The sequence below is a fragment of the Scyliorhinus torazame genome, chromosome 14, assembly GCF_047496885.1.
Source record: "Scyliorhinus torazame isolate Kashiwa2021f chromosome 14, sScyTor2.1, whole genome shotgun sequence".
NCBI classification, from domain to species: Eukaryota; Metazoa; Chordata; class Chondrichthyes; order Carcharhiniformes; family Scyliorhinidae; genus Scyliorhinus; species Scyliorhinus torazame.
In genome coordinates, this window is record NC_092720.1 from 24,549,050 (window position 1) to 24,562,301 (window position 13,252).

The 13,252-nt window shown below is 46.8% G+C and overlaps 1 protein-coding gene across 3 annotated transcripts in view; it reads right to left on the reverse strand.

Moving 5' to 3' along the window:
- Positions 1-13,252, reverse strand: part of LOC140389583 (mediator of RNA polymerase II transcription subunit 12-like protein) — a 731,598-nt gene that overhangs the window by 222,894 nt on the left and 495,452 nt on the right. The gene's annotated exons all lie outside the window — the stretch shown is intronic.

Genomic DNA, 13,252 nt, shown 5'->3' on the forward strand with positions numbered 1-13,252 from the left:
TTTTAATGTGACTCAAAGATTTACTATTTAAATATCCACTGTTGTGATATTTCCTTTTTGAAACCAAGATCTTGGGATTCCAGCAACGTGACAGGATCCCATGGGGTTCACAAGGTCATCAGATCTCAACAACTGCTGACTATGACACCAATAATAGTCCCACTAATAAACATTTTCACCATGATAGTATTGTTTTCTTTCGGGTAGTTAATGCCGTCTTTGAGGAGTTAAGACAATGGGTCCCAAGCATTCGCAACAATATCTACAAACGTACCCAGGAAAGAAAGTGAGAAAATCAGTGCTTTATGTGAACATATTGCGATCAGTTAATTAATATCTATTACTGCTATTTACTGTAAATGGATTGGATTGGATTTATTCATTGTCACATGTACCGAGATACAGTGAAAAGTATTTTTCTGTGAACAGCTCAACAGATCATTAAATACATGGGAAGAAAAGAAAATACATAATAGGGCAACACAACATATACAATGTAACTACATAAGCACTGGCATCGGATGAAGCATACAGGGTGTAGTGTTAATGAGGTCAGTCCATGAGAGGGTAATTTAGGAATCTGGTGACAGCGGGGAAGAAGCTGTTTTTGTGTCTGTTCGTGCGTGTTCTCAGACTTCTGTATCTCCTGCCCGATGGAAGAAGTTGGAAGAGTGAGTAAGCCGGGTGGGAGGGATCTTTGATTATGCTGCCCGCTTTCCCCAGGCAGCGGGAGGTGTAGATGGAGTCAATGGATGGGAGGCAGGTTTGTGTGATGGACTGGGCGGTGTTCACGACTCTCTGAAGTTTTTTGCGGTCCTGGGCTGAGCAGTTGCCATACCAGGCTGTGATGCAGCCCGATAGGATGCTTTCTATGGTGCATCTGTAAAAATTGGTAAGGGTTAATGTGGACATGCCGAATTTCCTTAGTTTCTTGAGGAAGTATAGGCGTTGTTGTGCTTTCTTGGCGGTAGCGTCGACGTGGGTGGACCAGGACAGATTTTTGGAGATGTGCACCCCTAGGAATTTGAAACTGCTAACCATCTCCACCGCGGCCCCGTTGATGCTGACAGGGCATCAGCGTACAATACTTTGCTTCCTGAAGTCAATGACCAGCTCTTTAGTTTTGCTGGCATTGAGGGAGAGATTGTTGTCGCTACACCACTCCACTAGGTTCTCTATCTCCCGCCTGTATTCTGACTCGTCGTTATTCGAGATCCGGCCCACTATGGTCGTATCGTCAGCAAACATGTAGATGGAGTTGGAACCAAGTTTTGCCATGCAGTCGTGTATGTACAGGGAGTAGCGTAGGGGGCTAAGTACGCAGCCTTGCAGGGCCCCGGTGTTGAGGACTATTGTGGAGGAGGTGTTGTTCATTCTTACTGATTGTGGTCTGTTGGTCAGAAAATCGAGGATCTAGTTGCAGAGTGGGGAGCCAAGTCCTAGGTTTTGGAGCTTTGATATGAGCTTGGCTGGGATTATGGTGTTGAAGGCGGAGCTGTAGTCAATAAATAAGAGTCCGATGTAGGAGTCCTTGTTTTCGAGATGCTCTAGGGATGAGTGTAGGGCCAGGGAAATGGTGTCTGATGTGGACCGGTTGCAGCGGTATGCAAATTGCAGTGGATCAAGGCGTTCTGGGAGTATGGAGGTGATGCGCTTCATGATCAACCTCTCGAAGCACTTCATTACGACTGAAGTCAGGGCCACTGGACGGTAGTCATTGAGGCACGTTGCCTGGTTCTTCTTTGGTACCGGTATGATGGCGGTCCTCTTGAAGCAGGTGGGGACCTCGGAGTGGAGGAGGGACAGGTTAAGGATGTCCGTGAATACCTCTGCCAGCTGGTCCGCGCAGGCTCTGAGTGCACGACCCAGGGATCCCGTCCGGGCCCGTCGCCTTCCGATGGTTCGCTTTCAGGAAGGCCAATCTGACTTCGGAAGCTGTGATGGTGGGTATGGGTGAATTATGGGCTGCTGGGGCACTCGACAGCGGATTGTTGGTTACCTGCTCAAACCGAGCATAGAATGCATTGAGTTCATCGGGGAGGGGTGCCAGACATACTTCGCTTTGTAGCCCGTTATGTTGTTTAGACGTTATATTAAACAGCCAAAACCAGAAATCGGATGTACAATAAAACATTTTAATCTAACCTGCAAAACAAAAATGCAATTCCTGTTTATGGAAAGATTTGCCGTGCATGAAGTAGCTAAATGCTTAATCAGCCAACCTCATCCACATTGTACTTCTCCATTTTCACACCATTGGCAAGAAAATGTCCTTCTTGTGTCTCCTGAGCAATGCACCATGGCACACTTGGCCACTGCGGGAGAATACCATGGCAGCACAGAGGTCAGCCGTCAAGCAAACAACAGAGAACTATTGCCAGAAGAAGCTACTGAATCTGTGCAGGCTCTTTCAAGGAGCAATTCAGAGAGGTTTAGATTCTCCTTGGCTCATTCACCATAGCGCTGCATTTTTTTCTTCTCTTTCAAGTATTTGACCAATTCTCGTCTTAAAGTTACGATCAAATCTGTTTCCACCCGACTGGGCATTCCAGATTCCAGCCACGTGTTGCATGAAATACGCTTTTAATGTTGCCTCTCTTTCTTTGTGCCCCCTGATTTTCAATACTAGAGCCATTGGAAGCTATTTCTCTTCATTTATTGTATCCAAATGTTCCATGATTTTCAACACCTGATACCACCTGCTCTTAGCCTTCTGTCCTCTAAGGAGAACAGCACCTGCTTCTCTTAACTAGCCCGAATAATAATCTTTATTAGTGTAACAAGTAGGTTTACATGAACACTGCATTGAAGTTACTGTGAAAAGCCCCTAGTCGCCACATTCCGGCGCCTGTTCGGGTACACGGAGGGAGAATTCAGAATGTCCAATTCACCTAACAAGCACGTCTTTCGGGACTTGTGGGAGGAAACTGGAGCACCCGGAGGAAACCCACGCAGACTCAGGGGGAACGTGCAGACTCTGCACAGACAGTGACCCAAGCTGGGAATCGGACCCGGGTCACTGGTGCTATGAAGCCACAGTGCTAACCACTGTGCTACCGTGCCGCTCTGTAAACCTACAAGACTGTAAACCCTCATCTCTGCAACCATTTCAGTGAATCCCTTCTGTATCCACTCTGAAACCAATATGTCCTTCCTAAAGTGCAATCTCCTGACTGGGACACAATACTCCAGGTGGGTTGTGATGTGTTAGGCAGGTAGGTTCGATGTGGACTGCACTCGATGCAGGGAAGCTAGAAACAGACATATAACACTGGAGAAGATCCAACACTGTTTAATTCAAAGATAGAACTGATATACATATTCAGCTGTGGGTCGACACTATACTGAACTGACTGGAGACCTTGTATTAGCCTGACCAGACTTACTAGCTACCGCATGGTTTGCACTTGCTGGCTTGTGGACTCTGACTGTCTCCGTGGCTGGGTCCCGAGAGAGCGGGAAACCTAGTGCCCTCTGGCTTTATAGTGGTAGTGTCCTGTCTGGTGATTGGCTGCACTGTGTTGTGTGCTTACTGGTCATCCTGTGTGTCAATCACTGGCTGTCTGCATCTCATTATATACATGAGTGGATATTATGACAGGTTCTGCAGTGCTTTATAAAGGTTCACTGTAACCCCATGCTTCAAATATACAGCGCAGAACTCCATATACTTTATTGATGCCTCATCAGCCTGTTCATCACCTTTAAGGAGTTGTGCACAATCGTCCCCCGATCTCTGCTCCAATGCACCATTTGCAGATAGGAGAAACTGCTCCCACTCGAGAACGAGAGAGCATAGATTGTATCAGTAAAAGAGGCAACAGTGGTATGAGGAGAAACCTTTTAGACAGAGAGTGGGAAGGGTTTGGAATGCATTCCCTGGGAGTGTGGTGGAGGCAGGATCAATTGAAACTTTCCAGAGGGAATTAGACTGTGAGCTGAAAAGGAAGGACGTCCAGGGTTACGGGGAGAAGATGGAAGAACGGCGCTCAGCGAGTTGCTCATTCGGAAAAACAGTGCAGACACGACGGGCCAAATGGCCTCCTTCTGCGCCAGAAGAATTTTTAAATTCTCATTCTTCCTACAAAAAAATGCATCAACTCTTGCTCTTCTGCATTGAAATTCATCTGCCCTGTGTCTGCCTATTCCCCCAGCCCAAATCCTCTCGAAGACTCTCACTACTTTGCGCACGGTATATTTCAAAGTTTTGTGTCGACTGCAAATCGTAAAGTTGTGCCCTGTACATCAAAGTCAAAAATCAAACTCAAAACATCCGTTGTCTGAGTACTGAACCCAGATAAAAGTCATATACACATCAACTCTACTGCCCTCACTCACCCTCTCTGTTCCCTCATCAAATAACTCAATATAGCTGGTCAAACATGGTTTCTCCTCAACAAGTCAGGATGGTATTAGTCTACACCTGTCTATGTGGGTATTAAATGTTCTGCTGGATTACTGTTTCTGAAAGCTTCCCCATCACTGGCACAGAACAGACTGGCCTGTCACTGCCAGGCGTGTCCCTTGGCCACCTGTTGAATCAGGCTGGAACACTTCCAATGTTGCAGGCCCTTAACACCACCTTCTGTAACTCTGCAGGAGTGCAAAGCTGGAATCAGCACCAGCGTAATTCCTACCCTTACTTCCTCCAACCACTTAGGACGCATCCTGTTACGTATCTTGGAATACATTCTTGCTGGTTATGCTTCACATAATGTCCAGTGACGTCAGCAGAGGGTTTTGCACGTGCTTTCAGCAAATCACCATCTTGACTGCATGAGCCACACCTTTAATAAACCTCTCGCCCTGTTTTACAAGAATCCGAGAGTGTGGGCACCTCTTTGAGGCGACAAAGAAATGTAATACATCCCCCATTCTGACAGGGTGTATTTTAAGTCTGCCAGACCTTTTTGCATGTCATCTTAATCTACCTTTGTCCCATCCTGTATCCCAACAACCTCCTTGTTTACCTCAGCTTTGACAAAGTCCTCACCCTTGGTAAAGATAGAGTCATGCCTTCGGTCTCCACCAATAGATCATGTTGGGCCCTAATCAATAGACAACTCTCCCAAACCCTCCACCGGCCCCCCCCCCCCGCCCCACTTCTTTTCTGTTAGCTGCCAATGTAATTTCGTACTGTCTCTTAGACATTCTTATTTCCTATTTCACTTCCCTACATTTTTATACTTAACCTGGTTCCCCATTGTATCAAGTTGACATCTGTCACCTGCCCTGATTTTCTACTTCATCCTATTCTGAGAATCATAGGATCCTATCGTGCAGGAGGGCATTCGGCCCATCGAGTCTGCACCGACCCTCCGAAAGAGCACACTAGCTAGATCTACTCCCCCACCCTATCCCCGTAACCCCACCTAACAATTTATTATGGCCAATCCACTTAACATGCACATCCTTGGACTGTGGGAAGAAACTGGAGCCCCTGGAGAACGTGGAGAAAGCGGGATTAGGCTATTGAGTTGGACAATCATAATGAATGGCGGAGCAAGCTCGAAGGGCCTCCTGCTCCTTGTTTTCTATGATTTACATAAAAATGTAAGTTTAGCAACAGCCGCATAAACTATTCCTGGTTAATCAAGGAAGGTGTCCTCACACACGGGGCTGAAGGTGATTGTGGTGAGGGAGGGGTTAATTGTGTAACAGCCAGAATAAAGGATGCCCCAAGTTCCCCTGCTGTGTGGCGGAAAGACCATCCCAAGGCAAGAATGAGACATGGCAGATAGAGAGAGAGAGAGAGAGAGAGAGAGGAAGAGGGGGTAAAAAGGCCAAAAGACCAAAGCTGTGTCAAACCATTTTGTGCGCTCTGTGTCCAGACCTTGACGTGGGTATATAATCGGTGATAAACTGTAAACCGCCAAAGTTGGCTGACACAGTTTACCCGCAATTTAAAGGAAGTTGGGTATAGCACACGAGAAAGAAAGGAAAATAAATCTAAACTAATTGGGTTGCATGAAGAGAAGGACGGCTCAAATGGAGTTTAAACGCCAGAATAGGCCAATGGGGCCGATTGGCTGTTTCTGTGCCGTTGTTCCGGTGTAGCCAATTTAACTGGGAAGTTGTGAGCAAGGAACTCATTTTCCCGATGTCAGTGCCGCACCCTGCTGAGCTTGCAACAAATACTGGCACTGCAATTCACAAGGCATCATCAGAAAAACCTGCAATTCTCTACAAAAACAAAAGTGCATGCAATGTACTTCTGCGAGAGTAACCTCAGGTCAAAGAGCAGTTTCTGCAATGCTCATTTAGATTTCCCAGCCATTTGTTTGCGCTGCTGTGCAGAAAGGAACACAACCTAGAGAATAAAGCCTAGAATATTCTACAGATCAAAAATACCACTTTTGCTCACATTCATTAGTGAAACAGGCGCTTTAGACTCCAATCCTGCCAGCTGATTGTCTTCTACTGAAGCAGATTATAGACCTTTCAAAGTAAAATCTTACATCCTGCCAATGTCATAAAGTTCAAGCCACAAGGCTCCAACCCAATGGGCGGGATTCTCCAACCCCCCCTCCGGATCAGCGGATTGCCGGCGTGAATCCCACCCCGCCGCTCCGACGCCGGCTGCAGAATTCTCCGGCGCCGGAATTTTGGTGGGGGCGGGGATCACGTCGCGACGGTCGGGAGCCGTTGGCAGTGCCCCCCCCCCCCCCCCCCCCCCCCGCCGATTCTCCGGGCCCCGCTGGGCCGAGCGGCCACCCGTTTGCGGCCAGTCCCACCGGCGTGAAATACACAAGGCCCATACCGGTGGTACCTGGCTCTGAGGGCAGCCTGCGGAGTCCTCGGGGGGGGGGGGGGGGGGGTGGGGGGTGGGAGGGGTGGCCTGACCCGCGATCGGGGCCCACCAATCTGCGGGCGGGCCTGTGCCGTGGGAGCACTCTTACCCTCTGCGCCGGCCTCTGTAAAGCTCCGCCATGGCCGGCGCGGAGAAGAAACCCCCTGCGCACGTGCGGGGACCACGCAGGGTTCTGCGCATGCACCAGAACACGCTGGCGCTCCCGCGCATGCGCCGCATCGCGCCGGCCAGTGGAGGCCCTTGGGCGTCGGTTGGCACAGCGCCAACCACTCCAGCGACGGCCTAGCCCCCGGAAGTGCGGAGGATTCCGCAACTTCCAGGCAGCCCGACGCCGGAGTGCTCACGCCACACCTTGGCACCGGTACGGCCCACCCTGCCGATTGGGGGAGAATCCCGAGCATCGTTCCTACATCATCGATTCATAGACGTGCACAGCACAGAAGGAGGCCATTTGGCCCATCGAGTCCATGCTGGTCAACAAAGACCTGACTGCACTAATCTCATTATCCAGCACTTGGCCCATAGCCCTGGAGGTTATGGCAGTGCAACTGAATTTCTAAATACTTCTAAAATGTTACGATAGTTTCTGGCTCAATCGGCCTTTCAGGCAGTAAGTCTCAGACTCCCATCACCCTCTGGGTGAAAAGGATTCTCTTCACCTCCCCTCTCCACTTTCTACCTCTTACCTTAAATCTGTGCCCTCTGGTTACTGACCCCTCGTCTAATGAAACATGTGCCTCCCTGTCCAGCCTATTATAAGAGTCCTGCCTTTTTACTCCCTTCGTTCCCATTGACTTTAATTATTTTGGTCCGCGGACCTATAATCGGGATGCGCCTTTAAGCAGAAGATTCAAAGTTGAAACTGCTTGCCAGGACATTGTGGAAAGGAGAAGCCAGACTCTTCGGCACACGAGTGGATCTTAGGAACCAGCTTTGAAGGGAATCGGCTCGATTGGTTAACTGGTAACTGGGGAGTTGGCCAAGGGCAGTGTTCTACCTGACAATGGTCAGTGATTGGATCCTCTGTGATGCTTTCTGAGAGAACTTAGCAGAACTGTTTAGACCTTGGAAGTGTAAGGAACGCCCGCTCTCTCTCTCTCTCACTCACTGAAAGAACTGCTCTATTGTTCTGAAAGCAGTGAATGTCTGGCCCGTCTTTTGCTGTGAACCTGAAGTGATGCTCATTCTGCAGAGAGAGTAGACAACCTTGCCAGAGAAAACCATCCCAAGCCTAGAAGGAAAAAGTACCAAAATGAAAGCCTGAACTTGAGAAAGACATTGACTGGAAGTCATTCCAGTGCAGCAAAGATCCTTATCCTTTTATTTTGATCAATATTTTCTTTCCCTTTCCACCATTCTTTCCCCTCAGTGTTGTTTGTCTGTATGTATATATATATATATATATATATATATAAAGAGAGAGAGCGAGAGAGGCAGGTTGGGAAGGGAAGATGTGGGAAAGGGGCATTGATAGTTAGTTACATTTTCTGTCCTTTTAATTATAATATTGTACATAATAAAAGGCTACTTTTACAAACCCGGTGACTGTAGTTTATTGGGCTCAATCAAGGACCTCGGGTATAGGATCATAGAATTCCTGCAGTGCAGAAGGGGCTATTCTGCATATTGAGTCTGCACCGACCCTTTGACTGAATACTCTACCCATGCCCACTTCTCCCCCTATTCCCGTAACCCCATAACCTAACCTGCACATCCCTGGACACCAAGGGGCAACTTTAGCATGGCCAATCCACCTAGTACGCACATCCTCGGATTGTAGGAGGAAACCGGAGCACCTGGAGGATGCCAACGCGGACATAAGGAGAACGTATAAACTCCTCACAGTAACCCAAGGCAGGAATTGAACCCGGGTCCCTGGCACTGTGAGGCAGCACCTTGCGGTCCAATCTTTCCACCTAGCTCGAACCTTCCAGCTCAGTTTCCTGGTAAATCTCCTCTGCACCCTATCCAGGGCAATCACATTCTTCCTTTAATGTAGTGACCAGAACTGCACGCACTATTCCAGTTGTGGCCGAACCAGCATTTTATACAGTCCCAGCATGACCTGCCTGCTTTTGAACTCTATGTCTCGACGAATAAAGGCAAGAATCCTGTTTGCCTTCTTACCCACCTTATCTACCTGCCCTGTCACCTTCAGGGATCAGTGGATATGCACTCCAGGGTCCTTCCATTCATAGTGTAATCCTTTGCCTTGTTAGCACACCACAAGTGCATTACCTCACTCACCACCCTGACTTGGAAATATATTGTCGTTCCTTCACTGTCACTGGGGCAAAATCCTGGAACTCTCCCTAACAGCACAGTGGGTATACCTACACCTCAAGGACTGCAGCGTTTCAAGAAGGCAACTCACCCCCAGCTTCTGAAGGACAACTAGGGATGGGCAATAGAGGCTGGCCTAACCAGCCACATCCGGTAAAGGAATAAAAAAATTCAGGGTTGAATTCCATGTACCTCTGCTCTTCTCACACAGAATCATAGAATTCCTATCGTGCATCGTCTGCACCAACCCTCCGAAATTCACCCTACCTAGGCCCACACCCCTGCCTTATTCCTGTAGCCCCACCTAAAGTTTGGACACTAAGGGGCAATTTAGCATGGCCAATCCACCTAACCTGCACATCTTTGGACTGCGGGAGGAAACCGGAGCACCCGGAGGATACCCCCGCAGACACGGGGAGAACGTGCAGACTCGACACAGTCAGCCAAGGTTGAAATCAAACCTGGGTCCCTGGCGCTGTGAGATAGCAGTGCTAAAAACTGTGTCACCACGCCGCCTACCTGACCAGTCCATTGACATCTTCCTGCAGTCTGTGGCTATCCTGCTCACTATTTACCAACCTACCAATTATTATTTCATCCGCAAACTTCTTGATCATACCCCTTTCATTTAAGTCTAAATCATGAATGTACATCACAAATAGCAAGAGCCCTAGCACCGAGCCCTGTAGAACCCAAGTGGAAACAGGTTTCCAGTCACAGACACATCCCTCTACCATCACTCTCCGCTTCCTGCCTATCAGCCAATATGCCACTTGCCTTGGATCGCATGGGCCTTTATCTTCTTCACCTGTCTGCCATGAGGACCTGATCAAAAGCCTTGCTGAAGTCCACATATAGACCCAATCAAAATGCATCACCCTCGTCAACACTCCTGGTCACCTCCTCAAAATATTCTATTAAATTTGTCAAACCCGGCATTCCAGTAACAAATCCATGCTGGCTATCCCTGACCAGTTTGTGTCTATCCAAGTGCAGATATATTCTGTCCCTCAGAATTCTTTCTAATAACTTCCCGAAGACCGAGGTTAGACTGCCTGGCCTACAAGTTCCTGGTTTATTCCTACCTCTCCCTTTTTTAAATAAATGGGATAATCCATGCTGTCCTCCAGTCCTCTGGCACCTCACCTAATCAGTGTGTCGTGAATTGCAGTGCCAGTATATGTTGCAAGCAGAGGGTGGCACTGGCAGCAGCAAAATCAGTTCTACGCTCACGACCTCCCAGTTAAGTTGGCTACACCAAAATGATGGCACAGAAACAGGCCAATCAGCCCCATTGGTTTAAACTCCACTCGAGCCGTCTTTCTTTCCATGTCACCCAATTGGTATATATTTATTTCCCTTTCTTTCTTGAGTGCTTCTCCTCGCTTCCGTTAAAGCGCACCCGTGTTATTTACCTATCGTGTTGTAAACACACAATTTGCTGGAAATGTACAGCTGAACAGTCAGCTTATCCTCAGAAAGGACCATTGCTTCCGTCTGTCTCTTCATGGTAGTTACGTTTATGTTTGCCCATATAACAGTAACTGTACTTGCAACTGTACTAGTTGTGAAACATGGTGGGACATCTGAAGATGGAACCAGAGCTTGGATTTATACTGCACCTTCTCCGATCATGACATACATGGGCCCTACCCATTAACTATCCTCCAGAATATCCAGTACAACCATCACCGCAGACCTCACCAATGTCTACCGTCTCCCTGCACTTTAAAATCTTCATCCTTCTCTTAAAATACCAATACCACCTTCATCTACCCGAACTCTGATATCTTCACCAGCTCTACATTTCATCATGTACCTCTCTCTTCTGAATTTGGCTGACCTTAAATCAGTGGTGGGCAACCTATGGCCCACGATTCACATGCGACCCTCCTGCTTTCTGAGTGGGGCCCACGAGACATTTTGTTGTACCTTGCCCACGCGCCGCGTTAACGCATTCCGCTGATTTCCATCCACATACTTTTTTTCCTACCGGTATGACTGAAGTGATCCACACGTAAAGCAAAGGCAAGTGAAGTGAGGTGCGTGCCGATTGCTCACATTGACCATGAGAACAGTGCACTCCCTCTGTGTTCAAAGTTAAATATTTATTTTATTTTTACCACATGAAGTTGATGATAGCTCTATCAATATACAAATGATTAAGCAAATATCTATAATGCATTATGAAATATTCGGTGTGCATTTAATGTATTTAATCTTATTCAGGGGATCAAGATGTTGAATCGATATGGGTGGAAATAAAAAAGAGGGAAAAACTCCTGGTTGGAGTCATTTACAGGCCCCCAAGCAATACTTCCAAAGTGGGATATAGTATAAATCAAGAAATAATGAGGGCTTGTGAGAAGGGCACAACAGTAATCATAGGTGATTTTAATATGCATATTGACTGGATTAATCAAATTGGCAAGGGTAGCCTCGAGGGAGATTTCATAGAGTGTATGAGGGATTGTTTCTTGGAACAATATGTTATGGAGCAGGCTATCTTAGATTTAACTTTATGTAAGAAAGAAGGATTGATAAATAGTCTTGTCATTAAGGATCCTCTTGGAAGGAGTGATCACAGGATGCTAGAATTTCAAATTCAGATTGAGCGAGAGAGGACAGAGTGCCATACTAGAGTTTTAGCGTTGGGCAGGGGTAATCACACAGGCCTGAAGAAAAAGTTGGCCCAAGTAGACTGGGCACAAATAATTGAGGGGAGGACAGTTGAAGAACAATGGTGGATGTTCAGGGAGATATTAAACACCTCTTAATTAAAGTATATTCTTGAGAGGAAGAGGAGGTATTAAAGGGAGAAAAATGTTCTACGGCTAAACAAGTACATCAAGAAAGACATAAAGGCAAAATCTAGAGCATATCATACTGCAAAAGCTAGTGGTAAGCTGGAGGATTGGGAAAGCTTTAGGGGTCAGCAAAAGGCTACTAAAAATAGAATCAAAAAAAGCGAAGATGAACTACAAAAGGAAGCTAGCAAAAACACTGATATCATTAGCTTCTATAAGTATATAAAGAGGATGAAAATAGCTAAAGTAAATGTTGGCCCTTTAAGGACGATACTGGCGAGGTAATAATGGGGAACACAAGAGGCGGAGGCACTGAACCAATATTTTGCCTCTGTCTTCATGGTAGAGGATGATTAAAAAATTCCAAGAACTTCAGTTAATGCAGAGGAACTTAGTGCAATAACCATCATGAGGGCGAAGGTATTGAATAAACTAATGGGACTAAAGGCAGAAAGTCTCTGGGACCCTATGGCCTGTCCCCTAGGGTATTTATGATATTTCAATGGATTCTGGAAAGGTCCCGGTGGATTGGAAACATGCTAATGTGACACACCTATTTAAAAAGGGAGAGAGGTAAAAAAGTAGGCAACTACAGACGGGTTAGCTTGTCCTCTGTGATGGGGAAGTTGCTGGAATCAATCATTAAGGAGGAGAATGCTGAACATTTGGAAGACAAAACTCAATCCATCATTGTCAGCATGGTTTTGTGGAGTCATGCTTGACAAACTTTCTTGAGTTCTTTGCGGACGTAACCGGCAAGGTGGATAATGGGGAACCTGTGGATGTAGTATATCTAGACTTTCAGAAGACATTTGACAAGGTGCTGCATAAAAGACTGATCCAGAAGGTGAGATCGCAGAGGGTTGGGTGTCGAATAGTAGATTGGATTGTGGATTGGTTGACTGACAGAAAGCAGAGGATCGGGTTAAATGGGTCCTACTCTGGCTGGTGAACTGTAACCAGTGGGGTGCCCCTAGGGTTCAGTCCTCGAACCTCAACTGTTAACAATCTATGTAAATGATCTACAAGCAGGGACAGAGTGTAACATAGCAAAATTGCAATGATACTAAAATAGGTGGGGAAGCCGACAAGGAAGTGGAGATACAGATTTTACAGATATATAGATAGACTAGGTGATTGGGCCAAAATTTGGCCGATGGAGTTTAATTTTTGGTAAGTGTGAGGTTATCTATTTTGGCCGCAAAAATAGTCAGGCAAATTATCTAAACGGAAAAGCAGATTCAAAATACGTCTGTGCAGAGGGATCTTGGTGTCTTTGTTCATGAATCACAGAAAGTCTGTATGCCGGTACAAAATATAATAAGAAAGGCAAATGGAATGTTGGCGTTTA